At 36.6% G+C, this 15272-nt stretch overlaps 1 protein-coding gene and 1 pseudogene across 1 annotated transcript in view; both read right to left on the minus strand.

The window, feature by feature from the left end:
• ARHGAP42 (Rho GTPase activating protein 42) overlaps nucleotides 1-15272 on the minus strand; it is a 253545-nt gene that overhangs the window by 190417 nt on the left and 47856 nt on the right. The window lies entirely within an intron of this gene.
• Nucleotides 1-15272, minus strand: part of LOC109452616 (acylglycerol kinase, mitochondrial pseudogene) — a 42914-nt pseudogene that overhangs the window by 1536 nt on the left and 26106 nt on the right.

The following is a 15272-nucleotide window of genomic DNA, read 5'->3' on the forward strand; positions in this document are numbered from 1 at the left end:
AAATCTTTCTTCACTAAGAATTTTTGGTGATATGGAAAAAAACTCAAACTACAATGCTAAGTAAAATCAATAGGATAAAAAGCCATATACAATTGGTATTGTACTAATTACGTCTAAACATAAATACAAATGGAAAAAATACACCAATAGAAATAAGCACACACAAAAATTTAAGTAGTTCACTCTTGTTTGTAAAATAATGGGTGACATTTATTTCATTTTTTAAATTTTCTAAATTTTCTAAATGTATTTTCTAAGTTTTCTAAAATGAATATAAATAATTTTCTAAACAGACAAATTAAATATGTAAAGTAAAAACTTGTATGACCATTTGTGCATGCAATAAATAGACCAAGAAAAAAAAAAAAAGCTGCTTTCACTGAAGGTTCTAGTTCTTTTATTCCTCCCTTTAACCACAAAGACTCTCTTCTTGACCTAACTTTAATCAGGCTCCTTTGTGCTCTCTTCTGGACTACCCTTTCATAGTCCTTTTAGAAGCATGAGAAAGCACTATACAAGAAAATATGGCTCTCAACTAGTTCAGATGGTAATTCCAAAAATAAAGGGGAGGTTTGAAATATAACTTATTTTTAACTTCAAGTTTCTGGATTCTTGATTTTCCTTTTATTTGTTCTTAGTTTCTAAAAAACCAAACTAATGATGAGGTCAAGGTAAAGCACTTATGATATTTTCTGGCAGTAATATTGACCGAGCTACAAAATGAGGAATCCAGTTCATGCTTTAAATCTTGGCTCAGTCTCTTACTGAGTGTGCAATTCTGAAATGGAAAACACAACACTTCCCACTGACTTAAAACCACATGAAACATACTATTCCCTAATTGTCTAAAGTTTCTAAGCAATGATCAGATACACAAAACCAATGTACTGGTTCTAAAATCTTTTAAATAAAATTAACATGTGATTATATAGAACTTGAATGTAAAATCTCAAGTTTTAAAGTTTATTGTTGAGTTCTAAAGTATCAAATTATGTAATGACAGAATCAATGTTTTAAAGACAAAAAGAAAGATCAAGTGAATAAAATGTTACAAACAGGAAATCTGGTTTAGGCAAGGGTGTCTCTTTCTTCCTATTTCTACCAAGTTACTAGAAATTGAGGACAAAGAAGAAAAAGATCCCAGTCAGAGCCATCACAGCCACATCCTATGGTGAAGGCAGAGGAATAACATTTACCAGCGTGCAAGGTTGTACTTGGTAAAGACACTACAAGTACCACCCACATCACATGCTTTCCATTTGCCTAACCTACAAGGTAAGCATAGGATGTATTCACATTATAATTTGGAAGAAATTACACTGGGTTTTGCTTAGTCAGTAATATTTTTATATCAAAGAATTAACCTGTAGCACCCATGATTAAATGATGCCAATGAAATACTAAAACTTCATTTCATTAGAGAAATACAAAACAATAACTGTTTAATTATAACTCTTCTTACACACAGACTTAAGAGCTGGAGTCTACCTGTTACTTTAGAAGTGTCAATGGAATTACTTTTTACAATGTCAGCTATGGAAGTTGGCTGTATTTATGTCAGAACATGTACAACCAGCCAGTCCACTGGTATAAGGCAGTACTTCCTGAAATCCACTTGCTCTGGGAATTAGATTTAAGCAAGGCTCTCAGGAGCAATTTATCCAGCCATCGTGTTGTGAAATTATCATCTTCACACTACCATGCAGAAGGGAGACCGTACAAAGCAATGAGAATACAAAGGTGAAAACAGGATATATACTTCCCTCCTGAAGGACAGAGTCCAGTAGGGGCATGAAGCATGTAAATAAATCATATCAGAGGTCAACTGATAAAATCTCCAACAGCGGTTAGTAACACTATCACCACAGATATGACTTACTGTGTGACTGATACTTTTTCATGCTCATAAGGTAAATTAAACCATTACTCCTCACAACAGCCACATAAATTAATATCATCAGTCCCATTTTACAGATAAAGAAATAGACACAGAGAGCTTATGTGAATTCCCCAAGGCTACATAGGCTAGTAAATATGTCAACCCAGGGAGCCTAGCTCCAGAATCCCCATTTAACCACGCTGCCATACACTCTGCACATAAATAGCAAATAAGAAGACACAGCAGTTCTGCTTGACTGCACGGAGAAGGCTTCTCAGAGGAATCAATGGCATCAGGGACTTGAAAGGTATGACAATGCACCAGGCAAGACCAAATTAAGAAAATGTCCCCAACCGTCCAAAAGGCAGCTTCCACCTACATATCCAACCATATCTATCAAGGCTCACACCAAGCTGAGGTACTGGTCATTACCAGAAACAAACCATCCAGTCTCTTGTACCTCTGTTTGTACTGTTATTCCACCTTCTTGAGTTATCCTCTTCGCCTATATTCTCTTTCACCATCTCTCTCAAGCCTCCATTTTCTCCAAAAAGCCTTTCTTGATCCCTTCCATCTTGGTGTCATCTCCTTCTTTACACTTCCTACTATATGCTGTGACTCTTGCTGTACTTCCTTTAATTTACCTTTTATCCACTTAGTTACCCATAATCCTGGTTTATCCACCTTATTTTAAGTAGTGCACTAAAAGTAGGAAACTTTGCCATCTGCAAATACTACCCACCAAGTATTCACAGCAGCACCATATCTTATATACAACAGGAATTCAATTGTTGAAACCATAAATTTCTGCAAGGTGCGTAAATACTACAACCTTCTGGATGCCTTTCACCTTCCCTCCTTCCCATTCATAATCTTGCAAGCCCCTAATGCAGCTTTTTCAGCAACTTGTATAACATGGGTTATCCACTTTCCAAAACAATAACAGAGATGTTTTACTATTTACAAGAAGCTTTGGTATACGTTTACAATAACGGTAGCAATGGTGTTGGTAAGATGTTTTACTATTTCAAAGTTCTTATGTATTTTTCTTAATTCTCACACAAAGCTATGAGGGCAGAAGCTCTGAAAAGTTAAATAACTTAATTTGCCCAGAGTCTAAGACCTGGACTCCAACCTGGACAGGTCTTCTGCTTCCCAAATTGGATGCTCTTTTGAATGCATACCATAGCTAATTCCCCCAAAATATCGGGCTTTAAAACTGGGGGGTGGGGGGATGACTTTAAATAACATCTACCTAATCCCTTACCTATTGTATACATTCTAAGACAGTGACACTCCATTATTGGACTATATGCAAGAGAGTCCATGTTGATTAGCATGGAATAAGCTAGCAGCAATGACCTTAGATGGTCATCAGGAAACATCATGCTAAAAGTCAAAGGAAATACACATTTATTCTTGTACTTTCTATTCCCACAAAATCGCTGAATAATGTCCTAGGTGTTAAGCTTCCTGAAGGTAGGTATATTCTTCTTCATCTCTCTTTGCCCTCAGTGCCCAATAGAAAGCAAACACATGAGGAAAGAGCGAAGAGAAAGTATATATAAAATGGAGTCATTTTAACCACACTGATAAAATTATTAATGTAATGAATGTAGAGGCATGAGGAAAAACTCCATTCTTGCTCTAACTAGCCTGGGAACTTCAACTTTTTTTAACTTTCCAGTCCTGTGTTAACACCTAGATATACATCGGTAGCTCCAGGTAACCCTCTAATTATCCCCTGAAGGATTCATGTATCCAGGCCACCTGTTTACCCCCTGAAGGACTCATGTATACATTCACCTGACAACCATTATCCAGACCACCAGGACATGGCCAGACCTCCCGCACCTATCATCCTGACTGCCTGGCATCTGACTGATAACATTTTGGACCAATCTAGGGCTAAGAATGCAGAATTGATCATTCTCAAGGATGTACTTTTTACTGTAAGAACTTCTAACTTTTCTTTCTTCTTTGGAACACTTCTGCGTTTCTCCCTGTGTTCCCAGTTTGCAAATTCCAAGACCCTTGAATAAATCTCTATCATTTATTTCGATCAAAGCCTCCAGATTTTTTGAGTTCATTTGACACACAAAATTGATCAGAGGGATGAGAGAGAAAGAGAAGTGTACACCAACTACCAACATGTTCATAATGTAAGCATCCACTATAAAAAAAAAAGTACCGAAAAGCTTATGGTACGGGGAACACACATGAGTATAATCAATCGCAAGCCTTGACTTAATGAATGTACTTTACACAGCAGAATATATTGAGGAATTACCAAATGAGTCTTGGTTCTTAATACCTGCAGTTATGTTTTTAGTGTTTTCTCAGAGAACTACAAACGTCAGATTGCTACACGGAGAAAAGTCCGAGGAAAAGAACACTCAGTGTGGCAAAGCATAAGAAAAACCACAGTGAATACTGCTTGTCGATAAAAATCATTTCTATGGCTCTTATGTGAACCAAGTTTTTAAATGCCCATTTTGTTATTTTTCTGTTACATAAATGGCTAGAAAATAATTGTTGTCCAATATTAACAATTCAAGAAAAATCTTCATGAAGGTCTGGGACAAAATTGGTACTAGTAACAACTCAATAAATGTATGTTGAGCTGAAGTGAAATTGACTTATTGTAATGGAATCAAGGAATTCTCCTTCCTCGAAAGGCTTGAGCAATACTGCCATCCAGCAATAGCCATGTCCACAGGACGTCACTGGAGACAGTCACCTCAGAGGTAACAGTTCTAATGCTGTTCTTCGTGCCCCTGGAAAAGCACAGACTACTCCCGGCTACCAAATTAACTTGCTGTGTATTCTAGGATGTAACAACATGGTGTTGAGTCACTGTAAAGTTGGTAAAACAAATGAGCCTAGCTTTAGATGGCCTCCTTCATTTCTATACCAGATATGTATTCAGGGTCTTATTTCCACATCCTGTTTTGCAGTGGATATATCCACCCTTCGAGCAAGCAACATAAGTCAAAGCATCAGTTCTCAGTGATGAACTAAAGTCTTACGTGATGAAATGTGCTCAGATCTAGGAAGAAGTCGTTCTTTAGAATCATGTCATGTCATAGACTGTGCGCAAGAGTCAGACAGACAATATACATCAATCCAGGGGACACCACTTACTGCAATGTCTTAGAGCAAGCACTTAGCTTCTCTGCGTCTCAGGTTCCTCGTGTACAAAAGGAAGATATGAATCCCTTCAACACTGTCATGAATATTACATGAAACTGGTTTAGCACAGTGGCTAGTACAGAACAGGAACTTGAAAGACGAGTTCTCAACAAATGTTAATTATTAAACCACTATTTATTATGATGGCAAAGGCAGAAGATGAAATACTTTGATTATAAGCATAACATATTTAATCTATGTATTAAATTACTATCTTCAGTGAATATAAATAGTGGGCTGGCCTCTAACAAAGACCAAACAGTTTGTAATCCCATAAATGATATGTGTCTGGCAAACAGCTCCAGAAGATTCTGGCCTAAAAACAACAAACAGGAACCAAGACTTGGCCCAATTTTATCCACAGTTTCTACAAAGCTACAAATTCCATAAAAATTAAAATAAAATAAAAAACCCCAAAGACTTCACTACTGCTACAACCCAAGTTAAAAATAGAAAGTTCAAAGGATGAAATAAACCACCCATCTTCCTACTGGGGCGGGGGAACTTGCTAGGGGGTAGGGAGTAAAGCGGTGGGTATGGAAATAATGGCTCACTGCAGTTTCTCCCGGTTCTCTTCCTGCCTTAGCACGCATTCTTTTGTGCCTCCTTTGCGGTGTCTCTTCCTGACACTCTTTCTCTCAGAAGGGTTTGTCTTTAGCCACCTTGTTACACCTCAACACTTGTTCTCTTTTAAAAAGTATGATCTGTATTTATATGCAGACAATTCCTAAGTGGTCGTTTCAATTTGGATGCTAGAAGTCTAAGCAAAATTTCCTAAAATACCCCTTGCCGTTTTTTGGATTAACTAGAAAATACTGAATTACCCAACATGAAGAAGGACTTTGCACTTTCCCTAAGCTTCCTGGCAACACAGAGATGGCCTGCCATGTTTTGCTGGACTTCCTGATCTACCTTCCCACCCACGATCTCGTCCCTAGCCCAACCACTCATTTCCCAGTTTCCTGGGAATCTACGCTTTAAACTCTTATGGACAGGCTCAGTAATGGATAGTGTTTTAGTATTCTAGCCTCACTTCCAACCCACCTTTTGTCCTGACTATTTGAAGTACCCACAGTGTTTCCTTGATAATAAGACCTAGCCGGACAATCAGCTCTAATGCATGTTTTGGAGCAAAAATTAATATAAGACCCGGTTTTATTTTACTATAAGACTGGGTCTATTATAATGTAATGTAATGTAATGTAATACTGGGTCTTATATTAATTTTTGCTCCAAAAGACACATTACAGCTGATTGTCTGGCTAGGTCTTGTTTTCGGAGAAACAAGGTATCTACCCAAGACGACGACTCTGGAAGAGCATTTGGCGTTACCTTATTTTTCATATCACACAGCCTATTGTAAACTCTTAAAACTTACTTCCTTTTACTATCAATCCCTTCTTGGGATCCTATGCCAAATACATTTGTGATTAACCATGATTTGACTAGTTTAATTTCCATTTTTAAAGCACCACACTAAGTTAGTTGTTACCTACTAAGCAATGCAAGCATATTATCTTTCCCCTCTGTTTTTTAGGCCACCTTTTTTCTCAAACTGTTTTTGCACTCTCAATATTCCAGCCAAACAAATCAATCTAAACTTTAACTCTCTCAGCATCACTTAGTTATCCTCTATGTTGGACACGGCCCTTTGCCTCTGCTCTGACCTTTAAACGTCTTCAAATAAAGAAGTACTCACAGCACCACCCTGAAGCCACATCATCCCTTACAAGAGCAGCTGGTTATACTTGAAGATGATACATACAGCTTCCTTTAGTACTTTTAAAGAGCCTTTACAACCTTCCTTTCTACATTAACCTGAAAGCCACCCTAAATAACCCCACCAGGGCATCTGGTGATTTTCAGATGCCAAATACTGACATGCCGTATCGTGCACAGCCATGTGCCAGGGGTTCAGAAAGCCATGGATTCTTTCAGTGTATCTTCCTGGTGCTACAACTTTTATCAGAAAATTGGGGAAGGGAAGCTAAGTAGTTTTATCCTGTTTTACATTTTTTAAAATGCACATATTGTGGGTAAAGCAGAATTCATATGAATTTATATCTTGTTACTTCCATTGAGACAGCCAGTTTGGTCCATGTCCATTTTCCCCTCTGATACAACATTTTGAGAAGTACTACATTACTATAATTTATCTCCCTTTGGATGTCCATAGACATACCCTATAATCTTTATTATTATTTGTGTCTAAGTCCCATAACCCTCACCAAAACACTAAAGCCCGTGGAGGGCAGAGACCGTCTCCAGTCTTTATTGCATCCAGCATAGGGCCTTGAAAATAGGGCGCTGTCCATAAACAGAATAGAATGCAAGAATGCAGAGTATGTATTTAGGAAAGGTAAACTAAGGCCTTTCCAGGACTGGCAAAGAGCAATTAGAGATAAGAAGGCAAGTGGTTAGAGGCAGACTTGCCTCTAAGCTATAAAAGTTGCTAGGAGGAAGAGGTAAACCACCGCCCCAGCCAACAAACATACCTAATGATCTGGACATAAAATTGAGTAGATGAGATCTGAGGAGCCAGACAGAACGGTAGAAGGTTCTTTCATTTAAGATCTTTTGGCAAGCTGGGCAAAAAGCAAAGCAGTGGAAGCTAACAAATGCAGCCCAGGTATTTTAGGTGCTGACCTAAAATTTCAGCACTGCTTTAGGAGAAATCCAACTCTAAATAAGATTCTGGTAGTCTAATCAAGTTTCATGGGGAGAGCATGCAGTTAAAAAAAAAAAAAAAATTAAAAGTTCCACAAACTTAAATCATTAGAGAGCTAGTGTGTATTTTTATCTCCTTGCAGCTTCTCCTAATACAAAGAAGTCCCATTAACAAAAAGAAAATGATACGAGCAAGAATTTTGGTGTCAGATTACTAGTTAAACTCTCAATTTTGCTATGTGGACAAGTTACTTAACTTCAAGTTTCAATTTACCTACCTGTAAAATGAAGATAATATTAATATGCCTACATCATAGGATTGTTATAATGACCAAATGAAATCAGCATGGCACATAGTAAGAGCTTGATAAACTATCATAATTATATCTACTATTATTTTTCAGGAGGAAATCATTAACTAAAAAGGCATGTTATTCTGGGCGCTTGGTTACTAGACCTATGTTAAGCTACTTCTCAGGACCTAAAAAGATAACGACCATTATATGATGGCAGCAAATGTAATGCAGCCAAAATGACTGTTAACCAAGGAAACACTAAGGTGACGATAAACATCATTACAGTCAAAATGACTTTACTCCTAAAGTAAGTTTACCATTTACTTAAGTGCAGTTTCCCATCAGTTTTTTAGCACTATACAACATTAAAGTTCTACAACACTCACATTGCCTCCAATGATTGAAATTATTACTAAAACTTCAAAATATTGTCTCAGTGGTTAATAGATATCTGCATTCCAGTATTCCTTAAAGAAAACATTCCTAGACCCCATAATGAAATCTGTTGAACCAAGCAAAGAAACAAGCTAGCATACATGAATCTCCAAAAATTTTCTGAACACAATTCAAATGTAATGACTAGTTTAGAATATGGGTCCAGCTTAAGCAGCTGGCTATGTTTACTGTGACAGCATATTTGGCTTTGCATTATCATATTTTTATTGCTTTTCTTTGGCCAAACGAAAGTGTATAATATCATGTAATATCATGGCTATACACGAAAAGTATGGCTATGGCCAAAGAATTTTTTCATATAGCAACATGACTAATATCCTCTTAAAGACTGGAAATATTTTATAATGAATAGTAATTGAAAGGCGAATACATAAGCCTCTGTCTTGGACAAGATGTGAAGTACACTGGCACGCTGCCTCATTCCTCCAAAAAGAAACAAAAGACTGACACTGTAAAACAGGGTCGAGCTTGGGCTGCCAGGGAGGAAGGGCACAAAGATCATTATTCTCCATTTACACAATGTTGTTTGTAAGTTGTTTTCAATAAACTTATTCTCCCACATGTTTACAGACTTCATTTTTCTGCTGCCCTATCCCATTTGGAAACACTACAGCAATTTTTCAGTCTATTTCAGGAAAACTGCATTGTAACATGCAGATTTCACTGTGCACCTCTACAGCCCACTCCTCACCCCATTTTAAAGTTATCAAAATAGATGATGATTTTGGCAAGATACATTATTTTGATACAGTATTTTGATACTTTTTTCTTCTAATTTAAATTCCAAGTGTTTTTTTTTTTTTTTTCCAATAAATTTATTTCGTGCAGACATCTCACCACCCTAAATACACAAGAGGGGATTTTTCAAATCATATTTATACCCCTTATCTCACTGGAACCCTAATTATCTCCCTTTTACAGGTGAAGAAACTAAGGTCCAAGGTTAAGTGATTTATCCGAGCAACAGAGTCAGAGCTGGAATCTGAGCCCCCCCATGTCCACGTCAACTTTCTTTCCATACCACTTGCAATAAACATTCCTCTCCCACCTACAATTCTACCGTACTGGGCTTAGCTCAGTCGTAAATAAAAAGTTTACCAAATCATTCACAATCTTCCTTTTCTTATTTATCATTTTTCTCACTCTTAAAAAATATATATCCCCCATTCTTATGGATCTTCTTCTATCTACATCATGTAACTATTTTAACTGCTGGTGTATTACATATTTACACAAATGGTCATAATAAAAATGCATAAGTGGCTCTGAAGAAGATACACACATGTTTAAAGGATTATTATTTGGGGGTAATTATATTCATCAGAAAACAAAGATAAATCTCAATCTTTCATTCCAGAAACTAAAACTCATTCACATAAACGCCATGCTGTTTGAGTTGCCAACACGCATGCATTTCAATGATCTGTACACAGTCAGCAACTACCTGCTATGATTCTGAATAGCTAAGACTTTACTATTTATCAACCAGAATTGAGGAATTCCAACTGTGTCAACTTGTGCAACTATGTCTGGCTTTAGAGCTTCCCACACTCTGGAAGGCAGATTGTCTCTATTTTATTGCTGCAAATAAAGGGACTTTTCATACAAATGATATACACAATTTGTGGCAAGCTTTTATACACAGCACGTAGCCAGCCCATGATTAAGTCACCATTCAATTTAAAAAAAACTTAAATATATGTGTGGTTTTCAGTTCTTACCTGGTATTTTTGGCTTCAAAACTTATTAATATTAGTTCAACTACTAAATTTGTAAGGTGCTATAATTTTTATTTAACATAGCTCATACATTCTAAGATGCCAAGTGGTAAGAAAGACTCCTACCCAATTTTAGAAATATTAAAATATACACACTGTTCAATTTTGGCTCCATGAGTCTCTTTATATTTTATTCCTCCCTCATATTGAAGAAGAGCATTTTTGGAACAACTGACATTGTCAAGAACAGAATTATCCCTAATCTCGAGGATAACCAAATGAAACAGCGCCCCGTTCACCGCCTCAACCTCCTTTTCCTGTCTTTGAATGCCACAGACGCCTAACACCAAGCCTGTTTTGAAAATACTCCATCTCTGACAGTGGAAAATAAGAAATTAGTTATCTCTAGCTTAGCTTCTCATTCTTCAGCATACGAGGCCTGACAATAAAGTTCGCGAACTTATTGCAACGATGTTGCTAACCTTTTTTGATATCAGAGGGATTATTCATTATGAATTTGTACCAACTGGACAGTTAACCAAGTTTACTATTTGGAAGTGCTGAAAATGAAAAGGCTGCGTGAAAAAGTTAGACGAAAGCCATCTGAACTTTTTCATCAACAATTCATGGCTCTTGCATCACGACTATACACCAGCTCACATGGCACTGTCTGTGAGGGAGTTTTCAGCCCGTAAACAAATAACTGTATCGGAACACCCGCCCTACTCGCCTGATCAGGCCCCCAATGACTTCTTTCTTTACCTGAAGATAAAGGAAATACTGAAAGGAAGATATTTTGATGACATTCAGGACATCAAGGGTAACACGACAACAGCTCTGATGAGAAAAAGAGTTCCAAAATTGCTTTGAAGGGTAAGCTAGGTGCTGGCATCGGTGCATAGCGTCCCAAGGGGAGTACTTCGGAGGTGACCATAGTGATTGATATTCAGCAGTGAGGTATGTAGCACTTTTTCTAGGATGAGTTTGCGAACTTAATTGTCATCAGACCTCCTATAAAGGAACTGAAGCCTTCAAGCTACCCAGTCCCTTGGGCTAGTTTCTAGCCAAAACTCCAAGCTTAAAACAAGAGCTGAAGGGGGCTACCAGTAGCTGTGTGGTAGTGTAAACTACCTGAGTCCCTTAGAAACGCTGAAACAGTGAGACTATGTGTGATATTTTAACAAGGGTTCTCCAGATATTGAACGAGACAGCAGGCCACTACAGTCTTCCATATTTCCAGGATGAAGAGTCATGAGAAGAGACTACAACTGAGGAATGAAATTGTGTGTATTATTCGCTCCACATGCTTCCTGACCATAACTTTTTAAGGATAGAAAATTCTCTATAATCTAAGGTTCACAATCAGTTTCGATGCTGTGCAGTGTAGGGAGCCAGCCATTGCAATTCAAGGTCAGTAACTTCCATGGAAAATGAAGTCAAGTTTGTGCAGTAGCTGCCACAGGTCTGTGGTACAGGTGAAGAGGGTTAAGCACTGTCTTCAGCTAATTAATTTAGTAACTTAAGATACGTCAGAATAGTGAAATGTACACTTAGACATCTCTATGAGAATCCCTAGAAATAATGCCTATGAGTTGCTGTGTGCTGCAATAGCAACATGACAAAAAGTTACACTGCATATCAGACTAGCATCTAAATTATGAGATCATTTCAATGAAATTAAATGGTATATTTCCTTAATCACAATCCCTCAAACCAAAGGCATAAAGAAGTATTTACCACGTAAAAGTCATTGGGGTTTTAGCTTTGTTGAGTAGTAAACCTGATATATAATCAGCATATTGCTTACTTTTTTTAATTTACAGTTTAAACCATTTTTTTTTTTTTTTTACTTTTATTTAAGTGTGTTTTTCCAGGACCCATCAGCTCCAAGTCAAGTAGTTGTTTCAAGCTAGTTGTGGAGGACGCAGCTCACAGTGGCCCATGTGGGAACTGAACCGGCACCTTTATTGTTAAGAGTATCACGTTCTAACCAACTGAGCTAACTGGCCATGCCATACTGCCTATATTTAAACCGTAATTTCTAAAGAGCTAGAGAGATTCTCTTCCTGAATACCTGGACTGTTATCCTGAAAACAAATCTTTGTTCTATGAACTTGCATTACCTGTGGAGAAATAATTTGCTTAAGCAAGGGTAAATTTTAACCCCTCATCAGTTGCAAACACTACAATAAATCCTAAAAAGTACAAATTAATGAGTTTCTTATTGAAAATGTTATAATGCAAGATGAAAAAAAATTAACAAAGTTGTTCATTCTAGCAACCTGTTCCCACATGAGGCTCACCTAATCAATCAAAAAGTACGTATTAACTTCCCCATCTATGTAATTTCTACATCGCTCTGTCTACAAAGACCCCACTTCCTATTATACAGACACTTTAGTAAGTAAAAACCAGAATAAATGTAGAATGTCAGAATCCTTAATGAATGCTAGAAATAAGTAAAGAACAAACATTGCAGAATTAAAGACACTGAAGATAGTACTTCCTCTTAGCCCCGTTCAAGTAGATCTGAGTAGTTCTTCAGCTTGTCAAACCACTCAATTTAGAATCACCTCCAGATTACTCAAAGGCAATGCAAGATGAGTGACAATACCAGCTAGTAAAAAAAAAAAAAAAAAAAAGCACTAAAATAAGGGAGAATTTACTCGAAATGTTTTTCCAAGTAAGAAGAAACTGGTATCTGAATTATCTAAATATAGCTTCACTCCCTCCATCCCTTCAGGTCTGTAAATGTCACTATCTCTGTAAGGTCCTCTCAGACAACTATTTTTCAAAACCATAGCAGCCTCTAAAAAACACACATGCGTGCACACACACTCTTATATAAAACCTCCACTCATTCATTTTTCTCAGTAGCATTTATAACAATCTGACTTATGATATCTCTTATTCATTAATCTATTTCTGAATTAGAATATAATTTCTATGAAAACACAAATTTTTGCCTATTTTGTTCACTGTTCAACAAACACGTCTGGACCTGGTACATAAAAGGCATTTAGTTAGTTTTACATAAACAGATGAATGAGACTGAAAGCATATATTAAGCTCCTCTAATAGTAGCCTTCTTAAAATGGGATATGTGTACCCTATAGTGGAATAACAACTTAAGCATAGAACATTTTCATTATTATTTTTAGATGAAAACAATATATTGTGGAATATTATATTACAGAATACAGTTAAAAAAAACTCTTAAAAATGTTTGGCTTGTGATAGGCAGCATGGAGCTATACAGTGAATAGTCATATAGGGAGAGAGGGGTAGGTGTTTAGCATGGGATGTGTTTCACCACCTCTCCTCTTTTACTCTGTAGGAATGAATGCAAAGTAATATGCTGGAACTAAACCATCAACAGAAATGACTGCATTTTTTTTTTAAATACACCTGAAAAGTAATAAATGTTTCCCAGTCATACATGCCACTGTTAAGCAATCTTTCTTAAAACTAACCTTGATCAAATAATCAAAGACTAAAGTCTTCACAGTTTATTTCCTGCAAGTGTGGAATAGAACTCAGCCAAATAGAAAGGAGGTAGTGAGGAATCCACATAAAGATGGGCATGTCCTGAACTCAAAATTCCTTAAAGTACCAGCTGGTTTCTGAGATGAAATGAAGACATCCTCGATAGACAGCTCCTTTATTTTTTTGTAATTAAAGTGTATTGGGGTGACAACTGTAAGTAGTTACATAGGTTTCAGGTGTACAATTCTGCAATACATGTTTCCCCAAAAATAAGATCTAGCCGGACAATCAGCTCTAATGCGTCTTTTGGAGCAAAAATTAATGTAAGACCCGGTATTATATCATATTAGTTTCGATTAGATCCGGTATTGTATTGTATTATATTATACTATGCTATATTTTATACCCAATCTTATAGTAAAATAAGACCCAGTCTTATATAAGATCGGGTCTTATATAAGACCCGGTATTACATTATATTATATTGTATTGTATTATATTATATTATTACTATATAAGACCTGGTCTTATTTTACTATAATATAAGACCAGGTATAATATAATATAATATAATATAATATAATATAATATAATATAATATAATATAATATAATATAATACCATGTCTGATACTAATTTTTGCTCCAAAAGACACATTAGAGCTGATTGTCCGGCTAGGTCTTATTTTTGGGGAAACATGGTATCACATTGTGTGTTCACTACCCTGAGTCAGTTCTCCTTCCTTCACCATATATTTAATCCCTTTTACCCTCATCTATACTGCACCTTTTTAAAATCAAAGTTAGCACTTACATAAAAGATCTTTTATTTACCTTTCTTTCCCCGCTAGAGATCTTAAATATGTCTGATTACTAGGTATTTCGATTCCAAATTGAGGAAGAGTTCTTTCTTGCTCGTCCACAATCTACTACTACCCTTGTTTACATGACTAGTAAAAACCTGTATTTAGACATATGGTTAAGTGCTCCAGGAATCTTACCAATTTGATGACAAAGATTTTTTTTTTTTAAGTTTCCCAAATTAACCAGTTTAAATTTCATTTATACCCATTTAATCACATGGTTATAAGCAGTTTGAAGTTAAAGGTTTAGTATTGAAATGCTCATCGAACATAACATCTGTGCCTCATACGACTTAAAAATACTTACTCTGGATTATTACTCACATAACTGGACAGAAAGAAACGAAAAGGTGCAGTCCCAGTTCCACTGGTATTAATTTACTATGTGACCCTATATGACAAGTTACTAGGTGACAACTTCCCTGGGCCACAGGACATGGGCTACATATCTACAGGCCTTTCCAAAAGGCCATCACCAGCAGAACGCCTGGCATGTAACTGGTGCTCAGCAATTCAACCAAGAAAGTTTTCTAATTAATAGGATCTGTTGCTTTAATTTATAAAATACTTTTCTTCCTAAGGAACCTCAAAGCACTTTAAATATTTCACCAACCACAGGTTACATACCTGAAACCTCAGCTATTCAGAACACTGAGAAGTAAAACCCTCGTGGTATTCTCTCACTTACTCAACTGTTCCTGCAGTATGTTCCTGCA

The sequence above is a fragment of the Rhinolophus sinicus genome, chromosome 14 (assembly GCF_057876585.1).
Source record: "Rhinolophus sinicus isolate RSI-liver-muscle chromosome 14, RSI-T2T, whole genome shotgun sequence".
NCBI classification, from domain to species: Eukaryota; Metazoa; Chordata; class Mammalia; order Chiroptera; family Rhinolophidae; genus Rhinolophus; species Rhinolophus sinicus.